General features: G+C 36.0%; 1 long non-coding RNA gene across 2 annotated transcripts in view; it reads left to right on the top strand.

Moving 5' to 3' along the window:
• The first annotated feature begins 343 nt into the window (after positions 1-343).
• The window catches only part of LOC138242222 (uncharacterized), an 80,035-nt gene continuing 53,461 nt past the window's right edge, over positions 344-26,917 (top strand). For both annotated transcript variants that reach the window (XR_011191475.1, XR_011191476.1), the window contains exon 1: positions 344-408. This is a non-coding gene — a long non-coding RNA (uncharacterized lncRNA). The remainder of the gene's footprint in view (positions 409-26,917) is intronic.

Here is a 26,917-nt window from a genome sequence, read left to right as displayed (position 1 = left end):
TTAAGCATGTTGAATTTCACAAGAAAGAATAATTCAAGCCAGCACTGTAAATTAAGAATTAGAGGAGCTTCTGCGATTTTCAGTGCAGTGCGCGCTGTATAATTAACCCTTTGCTTTGCTTGGCAGATTTACATCTTAGGTGCCCATAATAGCCTGTGAATGAATCCCTAGATCTGCAACTTCAAAAGCCTTTCAACACAAGCCACTTAATAGTTCCCTTGACTGATGCCTGGATATGTTATAAGGGATTACGGAAATATTTTCCAGTCAATTAAGGCGCATACAGAAGTGGGAACACCTTTTGTTTTGGTTACAGTTGTTATGAAAGGTTATGATTGTTAGGAATGTACAGCCTCTCTGTCCTTCCCCCACAGAGGAGTCGGGAGCTGAAGGCTGGCCAGCAGGATTGTAAGTATTACTTTGCTTTGGGTGCTGCATGCAGTTCAGCTCAGTCCAGTCCAATCCAATCAACACTTCATGCCGGTACTGCATATAATCCCCCTTCACACGGCAGGCTAGCATTGCATTTCCTTGCCTGACCCACTGGGAAGACCACAGGCTGTCTTGCAAATGGAGTTCACCACAGCCTGTTGATGAGCAGCCAGCACTGTGTGTGTTTGTACAGAACTCTCTGATGCCTTGTTCTATTATTCTCTCATGCTAAAACAAAGGGAACATTACTGAGTATGTGTTCAAGGTCAACGTAACGTTTCATTTGTCTTTCTTACAGTGTTTGGATAATTTTGAAAAGAAGAAAAATTGTAAACAGCTAGGGTAGCTTCAGGTTACACATTTCTGAAAACTCTAAAACCTTAAAAAGAATCTAGCCACTGAACTTGTGATTTTTCACTTGGGCAGGATTAGCCTTCAAATACTGAAAAGTATCTGATTTCCAACTTGCCTTGCTTTGAATTGAAATGTACATTTATAATTAATAACAAGCACTAGTTAATATAATATTTAGGGTCAATGAATTCAGATCCTGTAAGATTTCTGTTGATCTACCCATAACTGGAGTATCAGTTATGTATGTGAAAAAGAAAGTGCTGTGGTCGTATTTTGATTCCACCAAAAGACGGCACAACGTTGAAAGGTTTTGTCCTGTTAATAGGAGAGGTGAGCATTTTTGTTTGAAGAGATGGAAAAAAGGGAGATACTGTATAACAGTAATTCAGCAGATCGACCTGTTTGGAACGATACCGGTGCAACGCATGTCCTGGAACCACGCTGCTGAGTGTGCCTGATACCATTATCTCCACATGTGTCAACACTTCAGCATCTTCCGCACAACAGCTGATAGTGACTCAAAGCAGGTCTGTAGACTAGTCTATTGCCTGGGACTACTGCCTGTGGAGGGCTAACAGCAAAAAAACATTCTTCCACACATTTAATTGTGCACAATCAATAGATCAAATTACATGCATTATGACAGCCGTTGACAGACACCCTTGCCTGCAATCCAGTGTAGACAGCTTTGCTGAGTTTTGAACTTGACCTGAGTCAGATGCAGGCATGCTGATATATTCCTAAGTCTAATTGCATGCTGATTGAAGACCAGTCTCCTTAGTGGTAAAATTGATTTACTCCAGAAGAAAGGGAGATTGCTACCAGTCCTCTTGGTGAACCTCACACATTCATGTGACTAGATGCTAGAATGAATATGCACTGCTTTCGAGCTCTTGCTGCTGTCTTATTAAGAGCCAAGGGAAGGAAAAGTGTTGATAGACAATATGCACAACTGTGGCTCAGAGGATTCCTTATAGAGAATTACAAAGTGAATGCAAATTCTGTGTATTGTGGAAGACAGCCAGAAATCTATCGGTGAGAAAATATTGATTAAATCTCAACAGATGCACTGGGACCTTCATATTTAATTAACCATTAAAACTCTGTCAGTCACTAGACAAGAATGCCATCAGCTTTTTCAACATTCAGACTTTGGAAACCAGTACATTTTAAGAGCTGTATCCTCTAACACTGTTTTCTGTTCAAAAGTCAAATTTATATTTACAGATGATGAAAGCAGCACTCATTAACAAGAACACAAGTCTGATTTTACAAACTGCGTGGCATGTAACCTTTTCTTTGGCAAACTGAAATTGGAATTTTGTGTTTATGGAGCTCGAGTCATTTTATGCTAAAGAAAAAAACCTGAAGAATTAAATGCATGTTTTTAATAATGGTGAAAATTTGGCAGTCTGCTTTAATCATGGTTCAAAACTAAACTTTCAGACTCTCATCCCTAAGGCAATACAAAATCTTCACATCCTTTATCTGGTATAGAAGCTCCAGAGTCTCTTTAGAAAGATGAATGTTCCTTTCTCAATGAAACATATATAATGAGATTGGAGAGGTAACCTTGACTGTGTTGCTGGACTTGCATTCGGAGATCAAGGAATTGATTATTTTATGCTATTAAGTTCTATCTACCATGCCCTAGCATATTAGAATTTCAATCTGAAAATGTAAAATGCTCTCTCCTTTGCTCTCCCCTTGCAAATGTGGTAAACAATTTTGTATTCAGACATAACCATTTGTATTACATTTAGTAATAATAATTATGATAATTTTGTTTCCAGTGCATTGAATACAAGAAAAGGCATTACTACTGTAAGAACAGATAAAGATGGTGGCTCTGAGCTCAGGCTGGGCTCTACGACTCAGATGTCACAAGTTCAAGCCTGGATTATATCACTAGCCAACAGCTATAGACATTCCCTACATGCCAGCATCCGATTGGCTCAGTACTGCCTAGAGTGGGATTGGTCAGGCAGTGCTCTTTCCTCACAGTGAAACAGAGACCCCTGCGACCTCTGAGGTGCCTGTGAGCTTACAGTGACATCGGCAGGAGATGGGCCTCTCTGTCAAACAATGCCAAACCTCCTGTGTACACCACTGTAGAGTTTATAATCTGTGAAACGATGAACAGCTGTATGGGTATAGAGGCTGGAAGGCCTTGTTTACATCTCCTCATGCCCCTGTTTGGTTACAGGACTTTTCACTTCTGAGCCACAATACGAAGACACTGTAGGTTGTTCCAAATTGGGGCAGTATGTTACCAATTACTGTATGACTGGTGATTCGAATAAAAAAACAAAGAATTGCAATTTAATTTAACGCAGAATTGCTGTTGTTTTCCTCAAATATTCAGATGCCCTAATGTCTGTCACCTCAACATTGTTTTCTCTGGTCAAATTCTCCCTTTTTATTTTTATTTATTTTTTAATATGTTCCTAGCATCTTTTTGTGGTGTTCTGGCAAATCCCACGCCATTGCTGACCGGTCGTCAACACTCACTATTTAGATTTGTTAGGAATCCATTTAAATATTCTTGAAGCTTTGAAAGGGTTTAATAAAAAGTAGAGAAGATTTGGTATTTGCATAAAATTTATTAAACATGTTTAACCTTAGATCGCAGTACTACATAGAACATAAAAAAACAGTCAGAGTTGAGCTCAGTAGCTATTCTCATGAGAATACTTTAGCAAAACACTATTTTTTTTAATTAAAAGAGTAAAGCTTTGATCGTAGAAGGCCAGTATGATGACTTTTTAAGTCTGTAACTGACTGCATATTCTGTGTGCAAACTCTTGAACACCAGATATAGAGGCCACTGTCAATCCCTGGCTGTTAAAACAAGTCTACCTCCTCATCTAGAAAATCCAGGTACTGCTGATAAGATACTACAGCCAGACATCCTGGACCTGGATTTATTGCACATCTCACTAATCCCCATCTCATCCCCAAGTGAAATCTAATTAGCTTTCAAGGTCTTTTTTTATTGAGCTATGTTTTCAACATGTCTGCCTAATAGACCTTTTACTGCTTTATACTATAGTGTCTCTGGCACTGGTATGTGAAGGGTTTCTATGGATTTTGTAAGGCATTGCTTGCTTCTTCTAGATTCTGAAGATCTATATAGCTGACAGAAATATTTTTCATGGGGCATACAGGAATTATGAGCATGTCTTATGAGCACTTTCCACTGTAGTCACCTCTATACAGTCTTCCACTTTTGTGTGAAGTTATTTAAAGCTCATGCAGCTCACAACTGACAACCCACTGAAGGTAAGCAGGTGTGAGCCTGGACAGTAGCTGGATGGGAGACCACCTGAGAAAACTAGTGGAACCAGTAGGGTGTGCTCACCCTGCGGTCTGTGTAGATCCTAATGCCCCAGTATAGTGACGAGGACTCTTTATGTAAAAATTATGCTGTCGTTCGTATGACACATAAAACTGAGGTCCTGACTCACCATGGTCATTAACGCCAGGGCATTTCTCAAAAAGAGTAAGGGTGTTAACCTAGGCGTCCTGGCCAAATTTTCTCCAAACCTTTACCAATCATGGCCTCCTGGTAATCCTCATCTATGAATTGGCTTCATTACTCTGCTCTCCTCCCCATTAATAGCTGATGTGTGGTGAACATTCTGGCGCACTATGACTGCCATCACATCATCCAGGTGTATGCTGCATATTGGTGGTGGTGGAGGGGAGTCCCCATTACCTGTAAAGCGCTTTGAGTGGAGTGTCCAGAAAAGCGCTATATGTTCCTACTACTACCTCAGAATTTTGAATGAACAAAATATCTAGCTGTAATACTTTAGTTCATAAGAAAACAAGATACTACAACCGTTGCTTGAAATAGATATGCCACAAATTTAGAACAAAAATTAAAACTTGAGCATTAAAAAGATATGCAACGTCTGTCCTTCATTAAACTCTGAGTTTATGTATATCATATATTTCATATCACTCTTTATTGTAAAATCTGGTGGCTTTTCATAGGTAGCTTACTGTTTAATACTATTCCCACAAAAATATCAGCTTTTGTATTGGCAAAACTATAAGTACTGTATGTTACATTCTGAAAAAACAAAGGGTAAACTCGTTTCAGATAGCTAAAGAGGTCCAAGTCGCTGGACTTAGTAGCGGGTGAAAACTTCATGAGCTCAAGTCACTTGACATAAGATGTAAGGTGGCTTCAATAGCTTTGATGTTCTTTGATGTGAGGCTATGTAAATACACCAGAACAACAATGTCAATAGGCTCATAGAGTTGCAGTAGTTAGTAAATGTCTTCAGAGATTTTAACAGTAATCAGGACCAGGGCTGTGGCCACTGTGTGGGGTCCAGGAGGATGAGGCTGCCAAACAAACAGGCATTCACAGGGTGTAACATCACATGGCAGATAGAAACAAAAAATAAACAATGGATGCCAGGAAGTGTCCATCCTTCACCTACAACAGTAACTAATCTTGCATTATCAACAGAATAAGAGCCTTTTTCCATGGTAAATGAGAGACTATACAATGAATCACTTTCTGGGGAAAATATCCAATACCTTCTCTACATTTTTCCATCTTTTTCGTTGCTTTTTGTTCAAAGTAAATATCAGTAGGTCTTTGAAAGACGGCGATTAACCTGATGAAAATTTATATCTAAACCGTTTGTGAAAAAAATCCCCAAAACTGTGACTAGGTTTTCTTAGTTTCCAGTTTACACTCCTATGTTTTAATACATTGTTTTAAATGATCACAAAAGTCATGGTTCAAATTTCTCAAGCAATATGTACAGTATATTAAAAGAGGGACTATGAAGAGAGTCTACAGTGCCTGGTTCACTTGGAGCTCTTATGGTTTAATAAGATGAGACAATGTTCTGATGAAACTTTTCTCAAAAAGCAGATTTTTTACAAAGGTTTTCTCTTCACTGGTTCCAAACAGAAATTTAAGCAATACCTTGTGTTTGTAAGGCTACTTATAAGCCTCACAACTTCAAGTGCTTCAGGAGATGCACACAACACTAGCTAAATCTGCTTCTCTACAGACATTACCTCTTATCTCTTTGATTCTAAGACTTCTCTGGATAAACCCCACAACTGCTAGAACTCTGCCCGAGGAATTTTGCAAGGTTCCTAATGAGAGGACTACATGCACTTAGCATTTACCGACTGAGATTACAAAAAGGCCTAGGGTCTCCATCTTTTGACATTTTGACAACTTTATCCTACCTTGGAAGGACGATTTGCCCTGAGTCCCGATAGTGGTTCACTACAGAGATTACATGGGACAGCACCAGGGAAATTGATGGCAAGAATGTCAAGGTTTCAGATTTAGCATCCAAAAACCAAGCCTGATTTCAATGACAAGGTCATGAGGTCCTCTGTTTATAGAAAGAGATATTCAGCACAGCCTAATCAATAATGTGTTCTGCCTTGAATCCACTATCACCTCTTCACCACCTTTACTTAAATCTTTGAATCTCCTGTTCTGTTGCTAGTTGACTGTCACTGCTAGGACTGCTTGTTGATACATACAATGGTCCAGGCTCTTTGAAGTCCTTGCAATAATAGTGAGTATCTGTTTAAAATAAACTAAGGCAAAGGTATGTATCCTTTCTAATCTTAATTATATTACATTAAAAAACTGAGTTGCCTTTATAAAAAAATCTTATATAATAAGATCTATTGTAACAATTCAAAGAACTAGTCACAGTTTTTGAAGAAAGACGAAGTTCTTTAACATAGACCTGATTATTATTATTATTATTATTATTATTATTATTATTATTATTATTATTATTATTATTATTATTTTATTATTATTTTAATAATAATTTATTATTATAATATTCAGTTGGCTTGTATACGCTGCTAGCAGGTCAAGATTATAGAACAGGATTACAGAAGTGATTGAGAGTATTGATTGAAATACTAGACAGACAGTGGTGGCCAGTGCAATTAAACGTTTAGCACTCCCCCCTTCTTAAAGAGAATGTGTACAAAAGAAATTAAAGCAAGTGCTGATGTTAGTGTTCTCTCATCTACAAAACTGAAAAACGATCGATTGTTGTTGACCTAAACATCGCTCAGTGTTACTGGACTTGAAACAATGCAGTTCCAATGCCGTTTCATTGGGTAGGAACAGCAGTGCCACATATACAATTTCAAGTGTATCACCAGGGGGGTTCAGCATTGATTGCAGAAGGATATTTTTACAAGCTTCAGTAATAAACCATCACATATGAAAGCCATTCGGGTCAGACTTCTTTTTTCCTTTTTTTAGAAATTCCTCGAATGAGATTAACCAGACTAGCTCTGATTTATGAGAAAATAGTGAACGCAACTTGATGTTCAGGAAGATACATGAAAAATCTGTCATCTCCCCCACCCCAGAGCTCCTCCACCCCTTCGCCAACAACAAAAAAGGCAAATCTATGTTGCTACATCAAAGTCCTCTCATTTTCCCATGCAGAAGAGAAAAGAAAACTCAATAAATTTTTCAATGATGGTGAAGCATGAAAAAAGATCAGGAATGTTCAGTACAGTGGGATTGAGGTATAATAGCTCCAAAGGCTTTCTTTGCTGATGGGCAAAACAAATGGATTTTTTTTAATCACAAAGATTTTCCGGAGAGCCTAGTCATTCCCAAGATTTCAGCTTTATATGCTCTGAGGAGTTTGCTTTTGATTAGATCTTGCGTCTTAATAAAATATACTCCAAGGTCAGGAAATGAAAATAAAATAATTTTGTGACTTTACTTTCTATATCAGTCAAAATCAGGAGTTTGTTTGGTTGGCTGCACTTCATCTAATGTTTGATATTTTGGTGATTATTTGTATCATGATGTAAACAATTTATTACTTGTACTAAGACCATAGCCTGTTATTGACTACCTTAATGTACAGGTGGTTTTACACAAATATGACTACTGACATTAATACATTGTTGAAACAACAGATACTCCCACTAGACTTTTTAAGATGAGGAATCCTTTTTATTCAGGTGATCTTTTTTTTAAAAAAAAAAATCTTCAAAAAGCTAAGGTTTTGGACAAGAACTCCTGTAAATTCCTATGATGAGAGGTTATGCAATGCGTCTCCTGACGTTTTCAAAAACGTTGAACTGATTAAAATTGAATAGAGGTCAGAACTTGTAATAGAGAACTGTCTCTTAGGCTTAGAGTTTGCTTGCAACATAATAGATGCGTGATTAGAGGAAAAGAGTCAAGGATTGTGGTCAGCAATCTTAATTTAACCCTCAAAGCAGTACTTCTGGATAGTCATCTGAACTCCACGGGATGAATGAATGAATTCCAGTGATATATAAATCTTTTCATGGTGTTGGAAAGCTGAAAACCCTGAAAATTACATTTTCTAAAGCATCCAATTTGTTTCAATAATCTTCACTATCTTAATGCCTGACTAACAAAATATAAGGAATCTGCATCTACTGGATAGGAAATGAAACACCCCCACAAATAAAACTGCTTATTTTACTTTTCCAGTTAATATTAATGAGCCACAATAATCAAACATTTGTCTCATGTAACAAGTACTTTAATTATTTAATTGCCCCCCCCCCATTAAAGTAAACAAGTGAATTAATTCTTTCCATATTATTGCAGAAATATGTTGCACTAACTGGGCAGATATAAAAAACCTTCTCCATCATATTTCTGTTTCCCTGTTTTCCAGTAATTTGTTGATGACAAAAATATCTCTATATTTTACCACAAAACCATTTTTAAAATAATAAATCCTGTTGATTTTGATAAATAACAAGGACAGGTTAATTTTTTGGGGGATTTTCACATCACATTAGTAACACCACGATCCTTGTTGCAATAATAATTTATGAGCTATAGTTTTGTGTCCTTAGTGGTAGTGCACTTTTAATGGGAACCAATGTTTCAATCTGTCATCAAATCGGCTGATAACAAGTTCTGCTTCCTGCTCTTTATTACAGTAACAAACCTTATCGCTCATTCTGGGGCTTGATAAGTCTGTGTGGAAAAATTCACTGCTGCTTCACAAGACATGCATGAAAGAGGAGATGGGCTTAAGCATGGAAAATTGATTCATCTGCCTCCTTTTTAGAAGGCAGCTTGGTGTATCTGAATAAAGTTAATGTTGCATCTTTGATTTGACTCCAGGAAGATAATCCCAAGCAATCAAGCATGGCTATTACAGCAGAAAATCCAGCCTGGGGATGAAAATGTTGATGTATTTGTAACAGTGACAGGTTTGTTTCTGCTTGGAGCATTGATTTTTAATTTTGTTAAAGCCTCCCGTGCTATTGAATTCTTAATGTAACTTTTCTGTCTGTTTCGGCAAAACTAAAAAACAAAACCCTTCTGGTTCAAAGTGTTTCCAGCAACCACTTTCAGTTTAGCCCTTACAAAACAATAACTGAACACTGAAATTCAGAAATTCATGTGGTCAAAGCAATCGGTTACATTGTTAAGTTCCACATCAGCTCCTCCCAAACTGGATTAAATCAGCTTTTGCATTGGTTTTGGTCAAGTGAGAAAAGAACAATAACATAAAAAGCACAATGAAAAGTTCCCCACAAGCCTTGAATAGCTTATAATATAAATAGAAAGGGAGAGTTTAATACTTGCGTTTAAAACAATTTTAATACTTGCATTAGATGTTTGTGTGGGAAGGCAGGTGTTGTATCTTCTGTTTTAACATAGGTTTCGTGCCTGATAATCAGTTTGGCCATTTATTTAATAGAATTTGCAGCATGAATAATAATAATAATCTTTTAATTAGTGTGCCTCCATTACACACCCATCATTTCCAGGGTTCAGTTATCTTATAATCTCTTAATACAAGGAAGATGTTATCAGGAAAAAAGCTCAGTGTCTCAACAGAGGTTTATTTCTCTAAGAAGCATAGTTAATGAAAGAAAAGATCTGAAGGTATAAAGATTTCTCTGACAATGCAGCCAAAACTCTTAAAACCCAAGTGCCTGTAGAGGAATCCTGTTCTAGATGAGTCTGAAAAATAAGTTTGGACTCGCTGGCTAGAGGTATAGTCTGAAATGTGTAAGTATGATAAATGTGGAAAATCCAGTCCTAGTTCTGAGCTGATTACACATACACTTCACTGTAAACACTGAGTTTTCTAAATTACATCTAATCAATTTAAATAGGGAATGTCAGCTCCCTGCTGTACCTGTTTATTTTTAGTAGGTGTGATTCGAACATTTGTTACTGAACAGTTATGTCTATAAAAAAGTACCACTATGTGTTTAAGAAGATTCGTTCTTTACAAATGAAGTAAGGGATGTCTTTTTTCTGTTTTTAATTTAAGATCAGGCCTTTAGGCAACGAGGAAAGCATTCTGACTTCAGCTGTGACTATTTAGAAACCGCTAAATTTCATAGAAAAGGCTATGCTTTGGACCCATCTAATTTGAGATATTTCAAGCAGCTGCATAATGAGACTTCAGTGAAGGGCAATCTCATTTTTTTAGGTTTTCTGTTTTAAGGCCACATTCACTAATCTCCACCTCATAGAAAACACATATATCCAATTTTAAAACCCTTTCTTTTCTCCCAGTTACTAGTATTCTAATGCTAAAATCAGTCTAAAATTAAAAATAAGGCCCATAAATGACTATATTAATATATTACTTATATATATTATATTATAGTTGATATAAATAAACATACAGTAACTTCAAATACTAAGCAAACAAATAGATTAAAACATCAGGTGTTTTTTCCATTGCCCTCTAAAATTATATGGCAACTTAAAATGAGTCCACAGCAATATACTAAATACTGTATATTAAGACAGATTTTCAGTGTCCTACTGTGACTTTGACCTACCCAGGTTAGCATTACACTGAATACAGTTCTTATCATTTCAAAATTTCAATTTCAAATTAGATTTAGTATCTGATTATATTTCTAAAAGAAACTTCATTTCTGTATTTTAGAAAATATAAATGCCTGTATCCTCCTAGGCCATGTGAAGAATAGCTTCTTAGATTTAACATAACATTCTCTCCAGATCCCTCTCCTCCCTTCATCATTGATAATTATCTATCAATTAACTTTGCATTGTCACGCTGTTTTTATTTTTCCCTTTTCAGACCTAGAGAGATTGTTTTCTCAATCCAGCAATATTCCCTTTTCCAAATCTAAGAGTCCCAAAGACTTGACAGCTTCCAACAGCTTTGATTTTCTCAGTTATTCTGTACTGTTGCCAGCACCATACTTTCCCAGGAACTAAGTACTTCCTTCCAAAACACTTCTGAGTCTGCCAGAAAACCCAAATCACAATCTGCACAAAAGTTTCAAAAAAAGGGAACAATAAAATGTGATTTTTAAATATGTTCAATGCTACATATCTCCAGATACAGTAAATTCAAAATGTATTAAAACTGTAATGCAGCTGTTGGTCTGTAGTGTATATTGGAATGGGGAGGTCTACTAAGGTTTATTCATACCTGAGGCTTGGAAAGTTAAAAATTAGTGGCCAAATCTGGCAACAGCATTCATTTTCTGTCTTAGAAATTATTCCATCCAATCCCTTAAAGTGTTAAACCAATGCAGACCATACATTAGCTTTTAAGTTAATTATAACTATTAAAGCTGAAGTATAACAACATTCTTAATTCAAAACCATCTGTGTCTGGATACACGTTTTGACTTGTAATTGCTCTATTTAATTGACCAAAATGATTACTGGCTAATGGCAAACTATATAAACTATATAAAAGCAACCACTGCCTACAGTACATTATACACTCTTGAAAGCAATGTGAACTCAGAAAGAATCGCTGGTGAAAGCACTAAGAAATAGAATTCTATGATCTGATTTTACTATACCCTTCTCAATGATATGATCAGTAGGCCATGTTTACTACAATGTCTCCATTCCTACAGTACACTGAATTCCCTTATGTACTGTACCTTGCACTAACCTGCAGTCTGAGCTACTGAGGTTAAAAAGAACAAGACCTGGAGATGTGGGTTTAGTGTTAAACTATACATTTCACAGGAATGGAAGTATTAAAAAACCCTAACACGAGCAGCAAAGCCCCTTGTGGAGTCTGTGGGCGGCTGGCAGAAAATACTGTATCCATTTTCACCTGACCCCTGACCCCTTGCGACGTCCATTCCAAAAACAACAACAAAAAAACACCAAAAATAGCTAGAGAGCAACAAGGGCAAGGCGTCACAAAGTTAAGAAAGGGGTGGAGGCTAGATTATTTTAGGTTTACTGGATACCCCGAACAGTTAGTTTTCCTGTGAGTTTGATGGTAGTTAGGTTCCTGACATAGCGTGTACATCCCAAATCACATATATTCAGAAAACCCCTCTTAGGCCCTTTTATTTCCTTTCTTAAGCAAGTAAAATACATCGCTAGTGTATCAGTACTGTATGTGTATGTATGTAGTTTAAAGTATCATGAAAATTATTACACCAAATATGTAGTATAAAAAATAGATCAAATAAAATTTAATAATAATAAAATGTAGGAAATACAGCAGATGCATACAGTATCTTTCACAAACAGCCTTCTGTCAGTCTCTAATCGTACCAATTGGAAATTAATTCTTGCTATACAGTACTGTACATACGCATCAATGTCACCATCGTCGCGCTTCTTAACATGTTCCAATTCTTGTTTAATAGCTCCTCATCGGTCACTTTTCTTGACTTTCCGTTTCGTACTTGTTTTCAGTTTACGAGCCATATATTTAGGGTGAGGCCGATACAAAAAAAAAACAATATGGCGTGCTATATGCTCTGTAACTAGTGCCCCAAGTGTAGCTCAGGTGTGTGCTATGCCAGATTTGCATTTGTGAAATCTCCTGCATTATTTGATTTTTTCTTGTTTTTGTCGCCAACCATGTATACACGAATTAGTACAAATATTTTGCATAAAACATGAGTCTACTTTATTATACTGTACTGTATATGCAAAAGTTCAACACATTCTTAAAAAGATATGCCCAGCATATACTGTAATATGTAGAAGTATATATACAGTATAGTTGATAGGAAAAACCACGTGACTAGGAAATGATGACACAAAGCAACAGAAAAATCAGAAAAAAGTTTCTTAGAAATTGCATAGAAATCTTTGAGATCATTAAGAAAAGCATTTTTCCTTTAGTATCTTCAATTCCAATCTAAGGTGGGGGCACAGCTTTTATGCCCTTAAGCAAGGTACTTCACCCAGATTGCTTTAGTCAAATACTTAACTGTATTGACTGGTACAAATGTAGGCTAATTTGAATGTATTCAAATAAATTAATAATGATAATAAAATCAAGGGGGCATATGGCATTTGTTATAAACTGGTGTCATTTTTACTTTAAATCCACTGGAATAGAAACTAAATTATAATTGATTTTAAGTATTTTACAAATTTGTCCTTTCTGTGTGCAGATCAAATACAAGCTTGACATCTTATCTCAGGTAAGTTCATATTAATGCAATATGTGATCAAATATGCCTGCTCTCTACAAAATATAAACACCTATAAAATAAGCAGATTAATTTTGTCTTTGTAGCTAAATAACATAGGTCTGATCTTTCACCATACAGTATTTGTAAGAAAACACAAAACTGTAAATTCCCAATATTATCTTTATCTAATTTATTATAAAGGATGTGTAATAATAGAATATTGTTTTGCAGGTTAAGATATGCTCCTGCATAACCTGTATTTCCTTCAGTATTAATTCAAATAAAAGCAATCCTGTAAACTTTTTGAAAGTTAAAGGCAAGTAGAGTATTTTAGTAGCTTCAAACCTAATTCAAAAACTTGTCCACAAAAAGTCAATACATCTCTGTACTGAAAACATATTGACTTTGAGCAGTTTTGGGCAGAATAAGTATTCATATGAATGCAATGTAAACAGAGACAGATTGATCCTAGTCCCAGACTGTACCCATAATACTGAGCCTGTCAAATTTTTCACTGTTGCAGGAAAACATGAATTCAGAAATACCTATCAATGGTCCCATGTTGTGCCAGCTATTATTAATGGACAAAAAGATAAGTATTGATTTTGGCACAGGGCAGAAAGCTGTACTCTGGAGCACAAAGGGAAAATGGAAGGAATACCATTTGGTATATTTCTTCTGGATCAAATAAATAAACAGCAAACAGCATAGAATGTCCAGTTAATGAAGACATGGTTGTAATGTAATGTGAGACTTCAAAATAATAAATACTGGAGACAAAAATGACCGGATGGGATAGATCTTGTTTGTACTTCTGTCTTTATATCCGCTCCAGTTAAACCTTTGTCATTTAGTGCTTTTCTTATGCCTATTGTATCTGCAATACAATATTAATGTACTGTAGGTGAGAATATTTTTTGGTCTTTTTATAAATTATTCAGTTGAGGCTAATGTCAGATGGGCAGTACAGATTAATTGCCTGAATGAGCAATAAAGATTTATTTCCTGCAAACCGTTGTTCTTAAACTATGCAGTTTTGAATATGTTACCCATACAAACAAGCCAAGGTAACCCATATTAAACACCTGTGTATCTTACAGTATGTACAGCTGCCTGCTTACAAGGCATGAAGGCAAATTGTATAGCCCTCAAGGGAAGTAGCATTTGCATATCATTTAGGTTTTGCTGGTTCCTTGAAACCTGTGCTAAAATTGAAATGTAAAGAATGGAGTCTTTTGTCCATGTGTTTACAATGACAATGGCACATTAAAATTCACTAGTGGTATACAGAACTGTCAAACATGACAACTGTGCATTGTTACCAGTGGGTAGTGATATTTTCTTCATTAAAAAATTGCTTTTACTTTTATGAGGTGTTTATTTTTATCATGTGGGAACATAAGACACTAATGGCATTGTCAGGATCTGAAATTACTGGGCAACATTTATGTTTGTACATTTAGATTCTATGATAACACATAACCTTATTCATTACACCTACATGATGTATTTGACAGGACACTGGAAGGTTTATGACATGGGCACTGAGGTTAAAGAAGGCACTGACCAGCTGAGATGAGTGACCTACAGTACAAGAGGATTTCAGTGAATGATCGGTCAGCAGAATAGTTTTGCTGCATGCTGACAGGTAGACCTGTCAGATTTCAGTAGCACCTTCCCATGCTGTGACGTGTCAGAAAAACACAGTTTGCAGTCTAATTTGTAGGGTGACTATGACACATTACCAGATGTGAACAGTTTCAGGCAGCTTTAGTGCCGGATCTAGGAGAAATCACAATACCTAATAAGGGCACAGACACTGTGCAAGAGAATAAATAAAAGGATTTAGTATAAAAGAAGTGCAATCTTGACAGAGTGCTCCTAAAGATCTCATTTTCCTCTTTTGGTAATTATACCCCTTTCATTCCTTGATGTCAATTAAACTTGTTTTTTTTTAACTGTGGCTGCTAATGTCACTATTCAGAAACACAAAGAATGATTGCGGTGTGAGTCATCAATGTAGGTTGCATTTGCATATATAGGTGTAAAACCAATTAAACATTTTTAAAAAGATGTATAGGTTGCATTTATTCATTACATTAGTTCAGTTTTCTTTTTTGTTTCTCATTTTAGCCCTGCCAGCTAAAAACATAACACTGCTCCCATTGCATTTGACCTGCATTTAAGCTGCAACCTTCCTGGAGCTTGTATTTCGAAATGACACTCAGCTGAAGCAAACCTGTGGAGACCAAGTGTAGGTGGTGTGAAGTCAATAAGATTCTCATTTCAGTTTTCTGTGAAATGTTCTTTCAATAGACTGCCGGCCAAAGTCTTGCCACGAGACCTTCGCCTGTGACTTGGTGTCCTCTCTTACAGCGGCTGAAAGAAAATCATTTAGAAAAGAAAGTTAAAATGGTCCCACATCACAACAACAGAACCAAAAAGAAGTGTTTTGTTTAGGCAAGAAAGTCCCCCTAATGATTTAAGTTACTGTCTCACCTCTATTCATGCAGCTGCCTCTAATTGAAAGCACAGACTGTGGACTGAACTAAACGGACAGAACAGAGGAGAGAATTACGATCATACATCATTCACTGTCCTGCTGATACACAAAGCTCTACTAATTGTAGCCAATGCTTTATTTTTGTCTGATGTAAAAAACCTGTACAGCCTGTCTTGAAATTGTCATATGTTTTGAGTTTCCTGTTGCAATGTTGTAAAGTAAGATATTCTGTTTTAAAATGGAGTAAATAATTTTGTAATAGTTATTAACAGGAGGATGTAAGAGTAATAATATCCAACCTCTACTGGAGTGATTCTCAACCGGGGATACGCGTACCCCTGGGGTACCCCGAGATGTACTAGGGGGTACCTCGGGCATCACCACCAAAATGGCGGATTTTCATTTGCTTAGTTTTTAGTAAAATGTTTATCAGCTAATTCTGAAATCATTTAGATTTTCAATGCTATATGCATTTTTAGGATATTCCTATTTCTATTGTTATGAGGAGAAAGAGGGGTGGTGCGATTGACACATAATTTCAGCAAAATCATTGAAAATCTGTCGCAGCAGGTCTCTCATAAGATCCAACTTTTTATTATTTTAATTTAGAGTCTTAATAAGACTTACAATTTTTTAGTTTCATATTTTAGGAGCAGCTATTCTTTTTTGATTCCGCTATAATACAGCACATATATACACGCAACCCCCCCGAAAAACACCCCTTTCTGAGTGTTCTAGGCCTACGATAATCTCAGGGGGTACCTGAATAACTGGCCGACCCTCCAGGGGCACCTCAGACAAAAAGGTTGAGAACCACCCCTCTTCTGTGGCATGCTCGTATGTTAGTAGAAAAACCCTATTCCTGAAAAGCCTAAATGATGCTCCTAACTTCTAAACCTGGGGGCATCTTCTTCTATTGATCACGCTTTATAAATGTATTAACACATGGCTTATCATCTGTTTATAAACTAAAACTTAACTATAAATTAACCATTCTATGCTCTATGTAAATCACTTTCCTTTTAGGAATTGATTCAAGTTCTTTCTATCAAAACTGAACAATAGCTGTGAATTAAACTAAGAATGCATTGCGATGTCTTGTGTCTTTTAAAAACGGGTTTTGGAAATTAACATGCAACTATCGTCCATGCAATACAAGTTAAAATAGTTAAAGATTTCATTGTTTCCATATTACAAATTGAGAAAAAGACTTGCAACACATTTTCTGTTATAATCACCATGAAAGGTAAATTACTGTATGTCCACAGCCACTTGAGCATCCTTATGGAAAAGAATATTTTAATAGAATGTTGTTATACAATATTTTTTATTGTACAAGGTTTCAAATGATCTGTGCTTGATACACTTCAAGGGAACATTCAAAATAATCTGACTGGCAGGGCAGGAGTCACAGAACAGATTTAGCATCCTGGAGGAGGTGGATAATTGCTGAATGTTTAAGCCTGAGGATGGTGAAGTTGCCTTTAGCTGCGCTTGGTTCTGAGGGTGCAAATCAATCTGACACGTTTCTCAATACCGCATGACTATTTCCATACGGAGAGAATACTGCTCTAGTACAACATGAACTGCAGCTCTGCAGGGAAAATCTAGAAACCTCTACAAATCCATTAGAGCTGGCCTGTCTTAGCGTTGTACAGTGACTTGCAGTGTACAGTGCTTTAGCTCATACCGTGTGCACTGTCTTGGATTTGTATGACATTCATCATCTACCAGTATTCGATTGGCATCATTCTGAGAAATGCAATGCAAGCGATCAGTTACTTTATTATTGGCAGTACAAAAGATTCCTCTACTACACTCCTGGTCTTCATATTGCTGGCACTGTTGAATTAGATGTTTGTAACTGGACATCAAGTATTGCAGTCTTCTCTGACTTTCTGCTGGGAACAATTGAGGATTGGAAAATAGTTCCCAGCTTTACTTCAGAACACCACAAGGTTGACCGGTGAATGTGACCACTTATTTGTTTTATTATGTCTAGTACTCTGCAGTTTTAGACGCCAAAATAGACATGTCACTTAAACAGCAGCGTTAGTTCTGTTTTCACAGATATGGTTTACACGTAACCTCAATGATGGGAGTCTTCACTAACACCTTCAGAAGTCCTAACATGCTCTACAGCCCCTCATCCCAGTAATAACACAGCTGTTGTCCTCAGGGTGTGTGTTCTAGTTCTGCAAAGCTATCTGTTATGTGCAGTAGTCTTCCCAATGGAAAGCAGCTGCGATCAATGAAAAATTGGACCTCGTTTTCAACACCTACAAAAAACACGTGTAAAATTAACACGCTGTCTGATAGATATGTTTAGCCATCAGTCTTTTCCAGGCACACACACAAAATGTAAACGCAGTTAATGGTAGTTGTCTAAAAAACACTGTAGTGTTAGGCAATGTAACATAGCCACTTGAACTTTGAACCTAATATCAAAATAAACTTGAATAGGAAAATAATACCCATATAGTCCAAATGAATAGTGGGGAGTGGCTCCTTTTTGAGAAGTATTCTGCTTTTTAGTTTAGTCATAGACTGTCACAACAAAACACACCCACCATCTGCATACGGATGAATGGAGCAATCATTAGATTGTACCTTACTTAACAATGTTAGGTTTATGTGGAATAATAAGAGTATGTAATTATTTTATTGCTTCATAATGTCATATGCTGAGTATCTTAGGAAAGCAAAGGGGTGTGTTTTAAAATATAGCCTATAATTAATTTCAGCTCAAAATTAGACAAGGTGTGCTGATCTTCTTGTTTATCTTGAAATGCTTTGGGAAAGGATGTCTTAATCCTCTCGTATATCCTGTTCAGTACTTACTGTATGTTCTCTCACAAAAGAGCACATATAGGTTCCTTAAACCGTGTATTCCTTAAAACTATTTTAAATACATTTGTCCTCATTTTAGTACAATACAATATGAACAACTTTTCACAATTTTTTAAAACATTTATGGGCGGAGCGGTGGCACAGTGGCTAAGGATCTGTGGCTGGAAGGTTGCCGGTTCAAATCCCACGACCGGCAGAGGAATCCTACTCCGTTGGGCCCCTGAGCAAGGCCCTTAACCCCAACTGCTCCAGGGGTGCTGTACAATGGCTGACCCTGTGCTCTGACCCCAAGCTTCTCTCCCTGTCTGTGTGCTTGTGTCTCAGGGAGAGCAAGCTGGGGTATGCAAAAAGATTAATTCCTAATGAAAGAAATTGTATATGGCTAATATCTTATCTTATACATGTCTAATGTATTATATATTATGTTTACAAATGAGATTCAGTGTTACTGACTTTCTTACAAGTTCTAGTCTAATACCACACAAAGGAGAAAATATCAATTCCTAAGGCCATAATTAAGTTCATTCACTGTGTCACTAGAGTACCATATAAAAGCCCAGTTTAGCTTCATCCAAAGCATTTGTCATCATAGAAAAAATCCACAAAAAAGGACAGGTTATTAACTTCAGAAGCAAATTTTTAAAATTACAATAGTGAGAAATTTAAAAAATCACCATTTCATTTGTACCAAATTATACAAAGTGATGGGGACTGAAGTCGAGGCTTGTCATAATTGACTTATTTTATTGGCTTGTATTTCTTTTTTAAATTTTGTTAGAATAATGAAAAAGTGGATAATTACTTTTTTGTGCCTTGAGCATTTTTTGGAGCTAATGCTTGACAAAAACAATTGCAATTTCTCAGATCTGCTGCATTTAGCAGTCTCGTATTGAGTCATCGTTATTTAATTATTATAGCTTAGGTAATAGTATGGGAATTTACAACCTGATAGAGGGTCAAAAAGAGACAAAATCATTTCACCTAAAAGCAATGCATCGCACTGTGATATTCTTTGTATCTGTATATCAAACAGTATGCCTAATATGGGGCTGACTGCAATAAAAACACTATAGGATTTCTGCCATGATATAGTTGTTGAGCTCAAATATTCTGGGCCTTTACAGAATCAAAACCACACCTGAAAAGAAGCAAGGTAGGTGGCCGTCGTCTTTTTGGCATTGACTAATGACTATGTTCTGTGGTGAGACCCATATGGGTCACTGGTTTTCAGACACAATTCATGTTTGCCCACTCTTGACAAAAATGGGAGCTCTTGTTGTCCACTGGGATGCCCACTTTAAGAAGTATAAACACCAAAATTGCTCCTATCTGATGGCAGGTCAAGTCTAGCATGGATTATTGCCAGCTCATATTCCTGCGAGGCCCTTGTGAATTATGCTTAAACAAAAGAAAACAAATACAAGAGAGTTGTCAGATATACGATAAATGGGCAGCCTTCCACTTTAATTTTGACATGTTGTGAGTTGTGCAATGGTTAGAGAGCTCAGAGATGACTACTGAGGTTTTAGGACAAGATTCCTCTACAGGGAGATCACTTCAAATCACTTCAAATCTCTTTAAAAATGATTGCCTTTGGCATACCTCATATTCAAAAATATACATTTCGTTATTCATCGTTAAAATGTGGGGTTACCAGATAACTCAAGAAAGATTTGAATAACACTATGGTTATGGTTAATTAATAAATAAAAAAGAAGTTTAGTTTTACAGACTAACGCCCAGGGATTTCATTATATAGATTAATTTAACTATCACAAAAGTATAAAAAAGTATATTTGTCACATTACCTATTATATATACAAGTCATGCACAAATGTAAGAACCAGGGGCAATAAGATTAAACAGTCTGTAACAGTAATAATATAAAATGCGATGCTGATGCTCAAGTAAAAACACATTTTTGTATCTCCTCTTTAAAAATACATTTTAATCATTTACATTCTGAAAGCTTTGGAATGGGTATTGTGTACTATTCATTTTTATTTTGAATCATAGAAATATAGTTTTAGATTAACATAAACAATACAATTAAAAGTGAATATTTTAAAGTGTGTGTCTTTACTCTTTACTCTCACTGAGTACAAAATGATTATGTGTTTTTGGTCAGTATACAGACATTTTACAGATTAGACCAAAAATGGGTGAATTATAGGCAGCGATGATATTGTGTTGGAGATTAAAGCTTAATATGAGAGCAGGAAAAATAAATCACATCGCCGGGCCACTCTGATTGCTTGCTATTACCTTTTAAATTTGTTTTGCTCAAAACCAGAAGATTGATTTTAATCAACAGCACCATATGTGAACTAGGAGGAATTCAAACTAGAATATAAATTACTTTAAGAACTCACTAAGGAGGTTGCTTTGGCTGTTAATGCCAGTGTAGAAAATGTGCTCGATATCAAAGTTTAATCATTCAAGGATCACCTTTTCATGAAAGAGGCGTAAACATTTGCATACAATCCAAGTTCAGATCACAGCTCCACTGAGACATTCTGATTTTGCAGATCTGTAACACAATTGAAAGGCTGTGTTGGAAAAGTATTTAGTCTTTTTTTTTCAGTATATATGAAGATAACATTCCATTCAATGATTATACCAAAACACTATTAAAAATACCTAAATACTGCATTTTTTCTCACAGATTCGAGTACATTAGAAGACCTTTATTATCCCAAACTCAGGAAATTCATTTGGCAATATTGCTTCTCAACCCACTAGTAAGAAGAAAAGACACATGCATACAAATACAGAAAAATACAATAAATATGAATGAAATGAAACCCTACAAGATACAACATACAATACTACAGTGATTCAATACATTTTAACAACTATAGAATTGTAGATGCAATTCAAGTGCTCATTTCACAGTGTTATTGCACAATATTATAGTCTGCAGGAATAATAGCTTCCAGGTCTGTTGCTGTGAGTCTTTTGTCACAAAAGCCAGCAGTTCCTCCTTCCACTATATCTACACAACCTGCTATAAAGGGGTTGACTCCCATTATCTATTTTGTCTTTACCTTCATCAGATTTTATAGAGCTCAAAGATAGTCCTTTGGCTTTTGCCTATAGTTCTACTTGTCTGACAGCTTTCTCCAGTTTATTCTGACCTCTAATTTGCATATTACAATATAGTATACACTAATGAGACAAAAGAGTACTCGTTTTGTTTAGAGGAATACAGTAGGACTGTTATTTTTCATTCAACAAAGCCCCTTGATAACTGTTCTGATCTGTGTAGAATAGCGTTCTTGGTTCTGTGATATTAGTATGCTAGAGAGGCAGTACCTGTTCTAAAGCTGTCTTGTAGTGTACAGTATGTGCCATTTCTATGGATATCACAGTTCTAACCTTTTTATACCATCCATACCCACTTTCTACTAGACAGTACCTTTGTACCTGTCAGAAATCTGAAAGCGGTGAGTTGTAGGACCCCTGTGTGAAGCCGTGAGGAAGGGAGTTCAAGGAAAAGAGTAAATCCAATATTCCTTCTGCAAGTCGTTAGGCAAGAGCGAAGTCGAAACTAGGAACCAGGCCGGGTAGCCAAAGGAGTCAGGTTGGAAAGAATATAGCGCACACAAGAGAAAGCTGTGGAAGACTTCTCAATAGTGAGCGTAGGTAAGCCAATGAAGAGTGTTTAAATATTGGAAGAGAGGGACGTGGTTGGATAATTAGCTCCTGGGTGATTGTGTGTAGAAAGCCAGGGCGTTTACGAGAGAAGGTACGAGTTGTGACAGTACCCTTTTCAGTACTGGCCTTTGCAAAGAATTTCTGTATAAAAATATAAAAGTGATTGATTGACCATAAAATGATTGTGTACTGTTCTCACATTGTAACTGTATAATGTTCTGTTTGTTTTGAAAGTGACACAGTTGGTGTTACAGAGATGTGTTATACTAGATGGGATTGTTTGAGTGAAAGGACTATATACAGTTTAGAAATCCACAAATATATTTACAAATTTATTGTTCTAGAAATGAGACACTGTGTCAATTACAGGCATTTATACAAATAGTGTATCTAATCCTTGTCTTAACTATATGGTACAATGAGAAAGATGTCACTTTCTGATCTTATATAACTAATACATTATTAACACCATGATTTACCTTCATTACACTTTCTGCAGTACACTGTTAATAATCAAGGGGGTAGTTTCAAAGAGCATCTTAAAACTAATTCCTAAAAATGGAGCTCAAGATCTATTTTTGCAAAGAGGAAGTGGACACTACCGGCTGTACCATACTGCACATACAAGAATGAAAAGGCTGTGAAAGAAAACCATTATTTTTCAGCTCAACTTTTCAACTGTGCAACAGGGAATTTTGATGGTGAAAAGTAATCACGGACTTTCCGTTAAATTAGCTCAAGTGTTGTTTTAAAATCCATCAAACATAGAGAATTTTAAACTAAGGGATACAGCACATGACCATAATTTTACAACTAGAAAGACTTTTACAACTATGTCAATAACCTTGAAACTGGTTATATTTTTCATTTTCAGTCTTAAAAGTTGGATGTTTATTGTCAGTTCTTGGTAACATGTGCCCTGCAAACCAACCCTCTAACTCACTCTTTGGTTTGGATTTTGATGGGAGATCATCTGTAAGTTTGTGCATTTTTATTTGAATATTTATTTGGAAAACATTTATTTAAATGTGCAGGTGTCTGTTGTAATTCTACATTCTGCATCAGTTGATGTCAAAACAAAATAGGAACAACCCAGGTCTCATCTCTTAAAACTGATTTATTTTCTTCAAACCAAAAAAATATTTCAAATCATTTAGTGAATAAAATTTAAAGTAATTACAAAGCAGAAAAGATAATATCAATATCTTCAGAAGGAAAACTCTATGGACTTGATATACGTAAAATATTGATTAAAAACAGCTCACTGAAATCTTGAAGGACGTTTACAAAATATCTATACAGCAATCAAGCATTAATTGAAATGATTTATTACATTCAGAAAATAACCTAATTATTTAATGACTCATCATTTAATGTTGAAAAATATCTCAACAAACCTTGCTGTTCAGATAAAAATTTGCCTTCCTATTAAATTTGGTATATTTTGAAATGCATTCTAAACATTCAATGTTACAGTACATTCTCTAAAAGCAAGGTGTATCTGCATAATTATGATAATGTTATGGCTTTTCTCATGCAATGAAAGCTCCCTCAGAACAGAATTTGAAAATGTACCGACAAGACAATTAGGATAATTAGGTGCTTTGTCATAGTCTTTGATGACTTCACTACTACATTAAAATTAGCTGTTATAAATCCAGGACATGAGAACAGGCAATTTAATCCATCATAGATGCTTGTCCATGTCACCCAAAACTCTATGCTGAAATCTCAAATTAATGCCAGAAGCAAAAAATGTGCACAGCCTACCTGTATATCCTGAGAATCTTGCCTGGGCCTTTAATTGCAACATGGGTGAAATGCTAACAGTATGTTCTTGAATTTGAATGGGTAATTTCAGGCCTTGATGGCCAGATTCCTGCAGGTTTTACAAATGCTAATGTAGTAGCTAATAATTAAGATCTAAAAATATGGTTGAATCAACTTTTCATATTCAAATAATTAGTTCAATGAAGCAATTAAGATCTGGGAAGAAATCCTGAAGATTCTGCAGCCCTCAAATATTGGAGCTTCAGATCTGTGGCCCACAGTGTTGTATCAATCTTGTTTAAAGCGTCTTGAGAATAGTTTAGTTTTTCAATGTAGAAAATGCTAAAAATGGAAATTGTTTGATGGCATGTGGTTTGTAACCTTGTAGAAGCTGGAACATTATTATACTACCAAATTGGGATTGCTAGATTCAAATATACTATACTGCCTGTCCTAGAATTCAATTTGTTAGACTTTTTTCCAGGGCTTTCATGTTGTAAAAAAATTACAAAACCCAACAATATCTGTGACACACTGGGAAACGTTCAAAAGAATAACTTCTAAATTCAGTTCATGTGAAGTGACTAGATTTAAAGTCTCAACAACTTACTGTTGTTAGTTCATGATGTGTTGGCTTCTATGTAATTGAATGAACCTCCTTCAAAAAGCATGAAATTGCCAAATAGAAGCAGTCCAATGTCACTGGTTTTCAGATAATGTTATTAATCTATTATAAATAAAGTGTGATTTGGTTAAAAGAAAACAGTGTTGAGTTACATCTAAAATGTCTTAGATTTACATTACATTTAAGACATTGGGGCATACTTGTGTTTGTAGTTATTTTTTTAAAGAGACCTTATCCCCAAGCGCTCTGAGGACTGTGAAGGATATGGGTACACTTTTTGTTGCACTGAAACATAATCCAAAACAGCTATATTAAATTAAAGAAAGATTACCAAATGAAATTCTTTAAATGCATCTTTGCATTGCCTGGGAAACAATGAGCAAGAAAAAAGAAAATAAGTGAAGATGCAGTCTTGCAGTGTTTGCTTTGGCTGAAAGTTTTCAACATAATGTTAAAAAAAGAAAATTATCGCTTCTATAGTTTTGAACCCCAAGGATGTGTGAAATGGAAATAAGAACAGATGTTTCACATTTTGCATCAAATGTAGAGGCACTGGGGTTTCTCCCACTAGTTGTTTATGCCCCAATGTGACCTTTGAAAAGAGGGTGCCTAAAAACATTCTTTATTGCATGTGTTCAAGTCTCCTTATAACATTCAAAAGCAATGAGATTTGTGCTCTCATTAGCAATGAAACTGATCCTCCCGTGTGTAGCAACAGTACAGAGATATGTCAGCAGATAGGCGTCTCTTTTCATACTAAATTTGACCTGAGATTGTGTTGAATATTGAAACTTAATACCGAAACAGGAACTCTTGCAAAAGATCCGGTTTGTGTCCCAAACTACCAGAAAGATTTAGTTTGAATCAGCATGACTTTTCCCCCATGGTTTAGACAGTGAGTCTCAGTTCAAGCAAAAAAGATATGAAGTATTACTTGTGGGAACTAGTCCAGAAAACTAGAGTCGATATTGTTTCTTGGTTTTAATTAGGGTAATGAAATGAGATTAAAAAAAGTGAAATGAGTCTCAGAGCCTTATTTTAAATTTGTTGCTGTGATCTTGATTGCCTGTTTGGGAATACCATGCCTTTAAGTGACGATGTGGTGGTCCAATTTCACGGTTTTGCAAATAGAATCAAGTCATGACCTCCGGAAAAAGATGCATCTAGCCCCCAGTCATATTTTCTTCTTTATGGCTGCTCATGATTCTGGCGTCTTCTTCAGTGTTAATATTCATCAAAGGTGGTCTGAAGTCATTAGCAGCTCTCTTTCCTCTCAGTTAATCTAGCCAAATGCATGACGACGGCATACAGGTTTTTTAAATTAGGACAGTGCTTAACTTTGTTGTCCATTACACACAGAGCAGGCAGTAAGGTCAGTCATGGATGTCTGTAACAGGCGTTTTTAAAGACTTTTATGTTTTCCCAACATGCTTTACAGGGCATTATTGAATTTCATGGCCAAGCCGTCCACTAATTAATGTCAAAGCCTCTTTGTCGTGACACATATGTAAACTCTCTCTTCATTGAACTTGCAGAAAACCTTCAAAAGAAAAGTATATTAACAACCACCAAACTCCAAACTCCCCCTCTAATTCCTCTATCACACAATCACTGCTCTGATTCTGGCATTACTTTAAAAATGTGTACAACACTCATAAAATCCACAGGAGTTTCATCCCATTGAGGTTTACTTACAGTGATCAAATTAATCATAGTGTCTCATCCAAAACCATAAATGTTGAACAATCAGACGATTTTCTGAAGACAGAAATGACAATACATCCAACCTGACTCAAGCAGTCTTAGATCACGTCTAATACCAAAGCTTAACTTTGGTATTTTCTCCATTATAACTGATTTTAGCCGGCATCAATGATGTGTTTTCACTTTATTTTTCACTTTTCACTTTTTTACTTTATAAATTCAAATATCTATATACATTTTTTTTAAAACTGTACTCTTCACGGAACAGGAAAGGTTTAGTTCATGTGCTTACATGCTATTATTCCTGTTGCATGTATTCTTATATGTGCATTTTGATATGTCATTCTGTTGTTTATTGTTGTTGTCCTTAAACATTCTCTAGCATGCACCAGTAGCAAATGCCAGGAGCTGTGATAAAAATGTATGTTTTGTGCTCTGCACCTTTCTAACAAGCTATGGAGAGCTTATGTACTGTATGTAGCATACCTAAGAGTGACCCCAACATTCAGGTAAATTGTAGTTGACTTTGGCACACAGCAATTGTAAGACTCATTTTCCTCTGCAACAAGTTTTCTGTATCTCCCAGAACCACCTGT

This window comes from Lepisosteus oculatus, chromosome 13 (genome assembly GCF_040954835.1).
Source record: "Lepisosteus oculatus isolate fLepOcu1 chromosome 13, fLepOcu1.hap2, whole genome shotgun sequence".
NCBI classification, from domain to species: Eukaryota; Metazoa; Chordata; class Actinopteri; order Semionotiformes; family Lepisosteidae; genus Lepisosteus; species Lepisosteus oculatus.
This window is presented reverse-complemented; position numbering and strand designations above follow the sequence as displayed.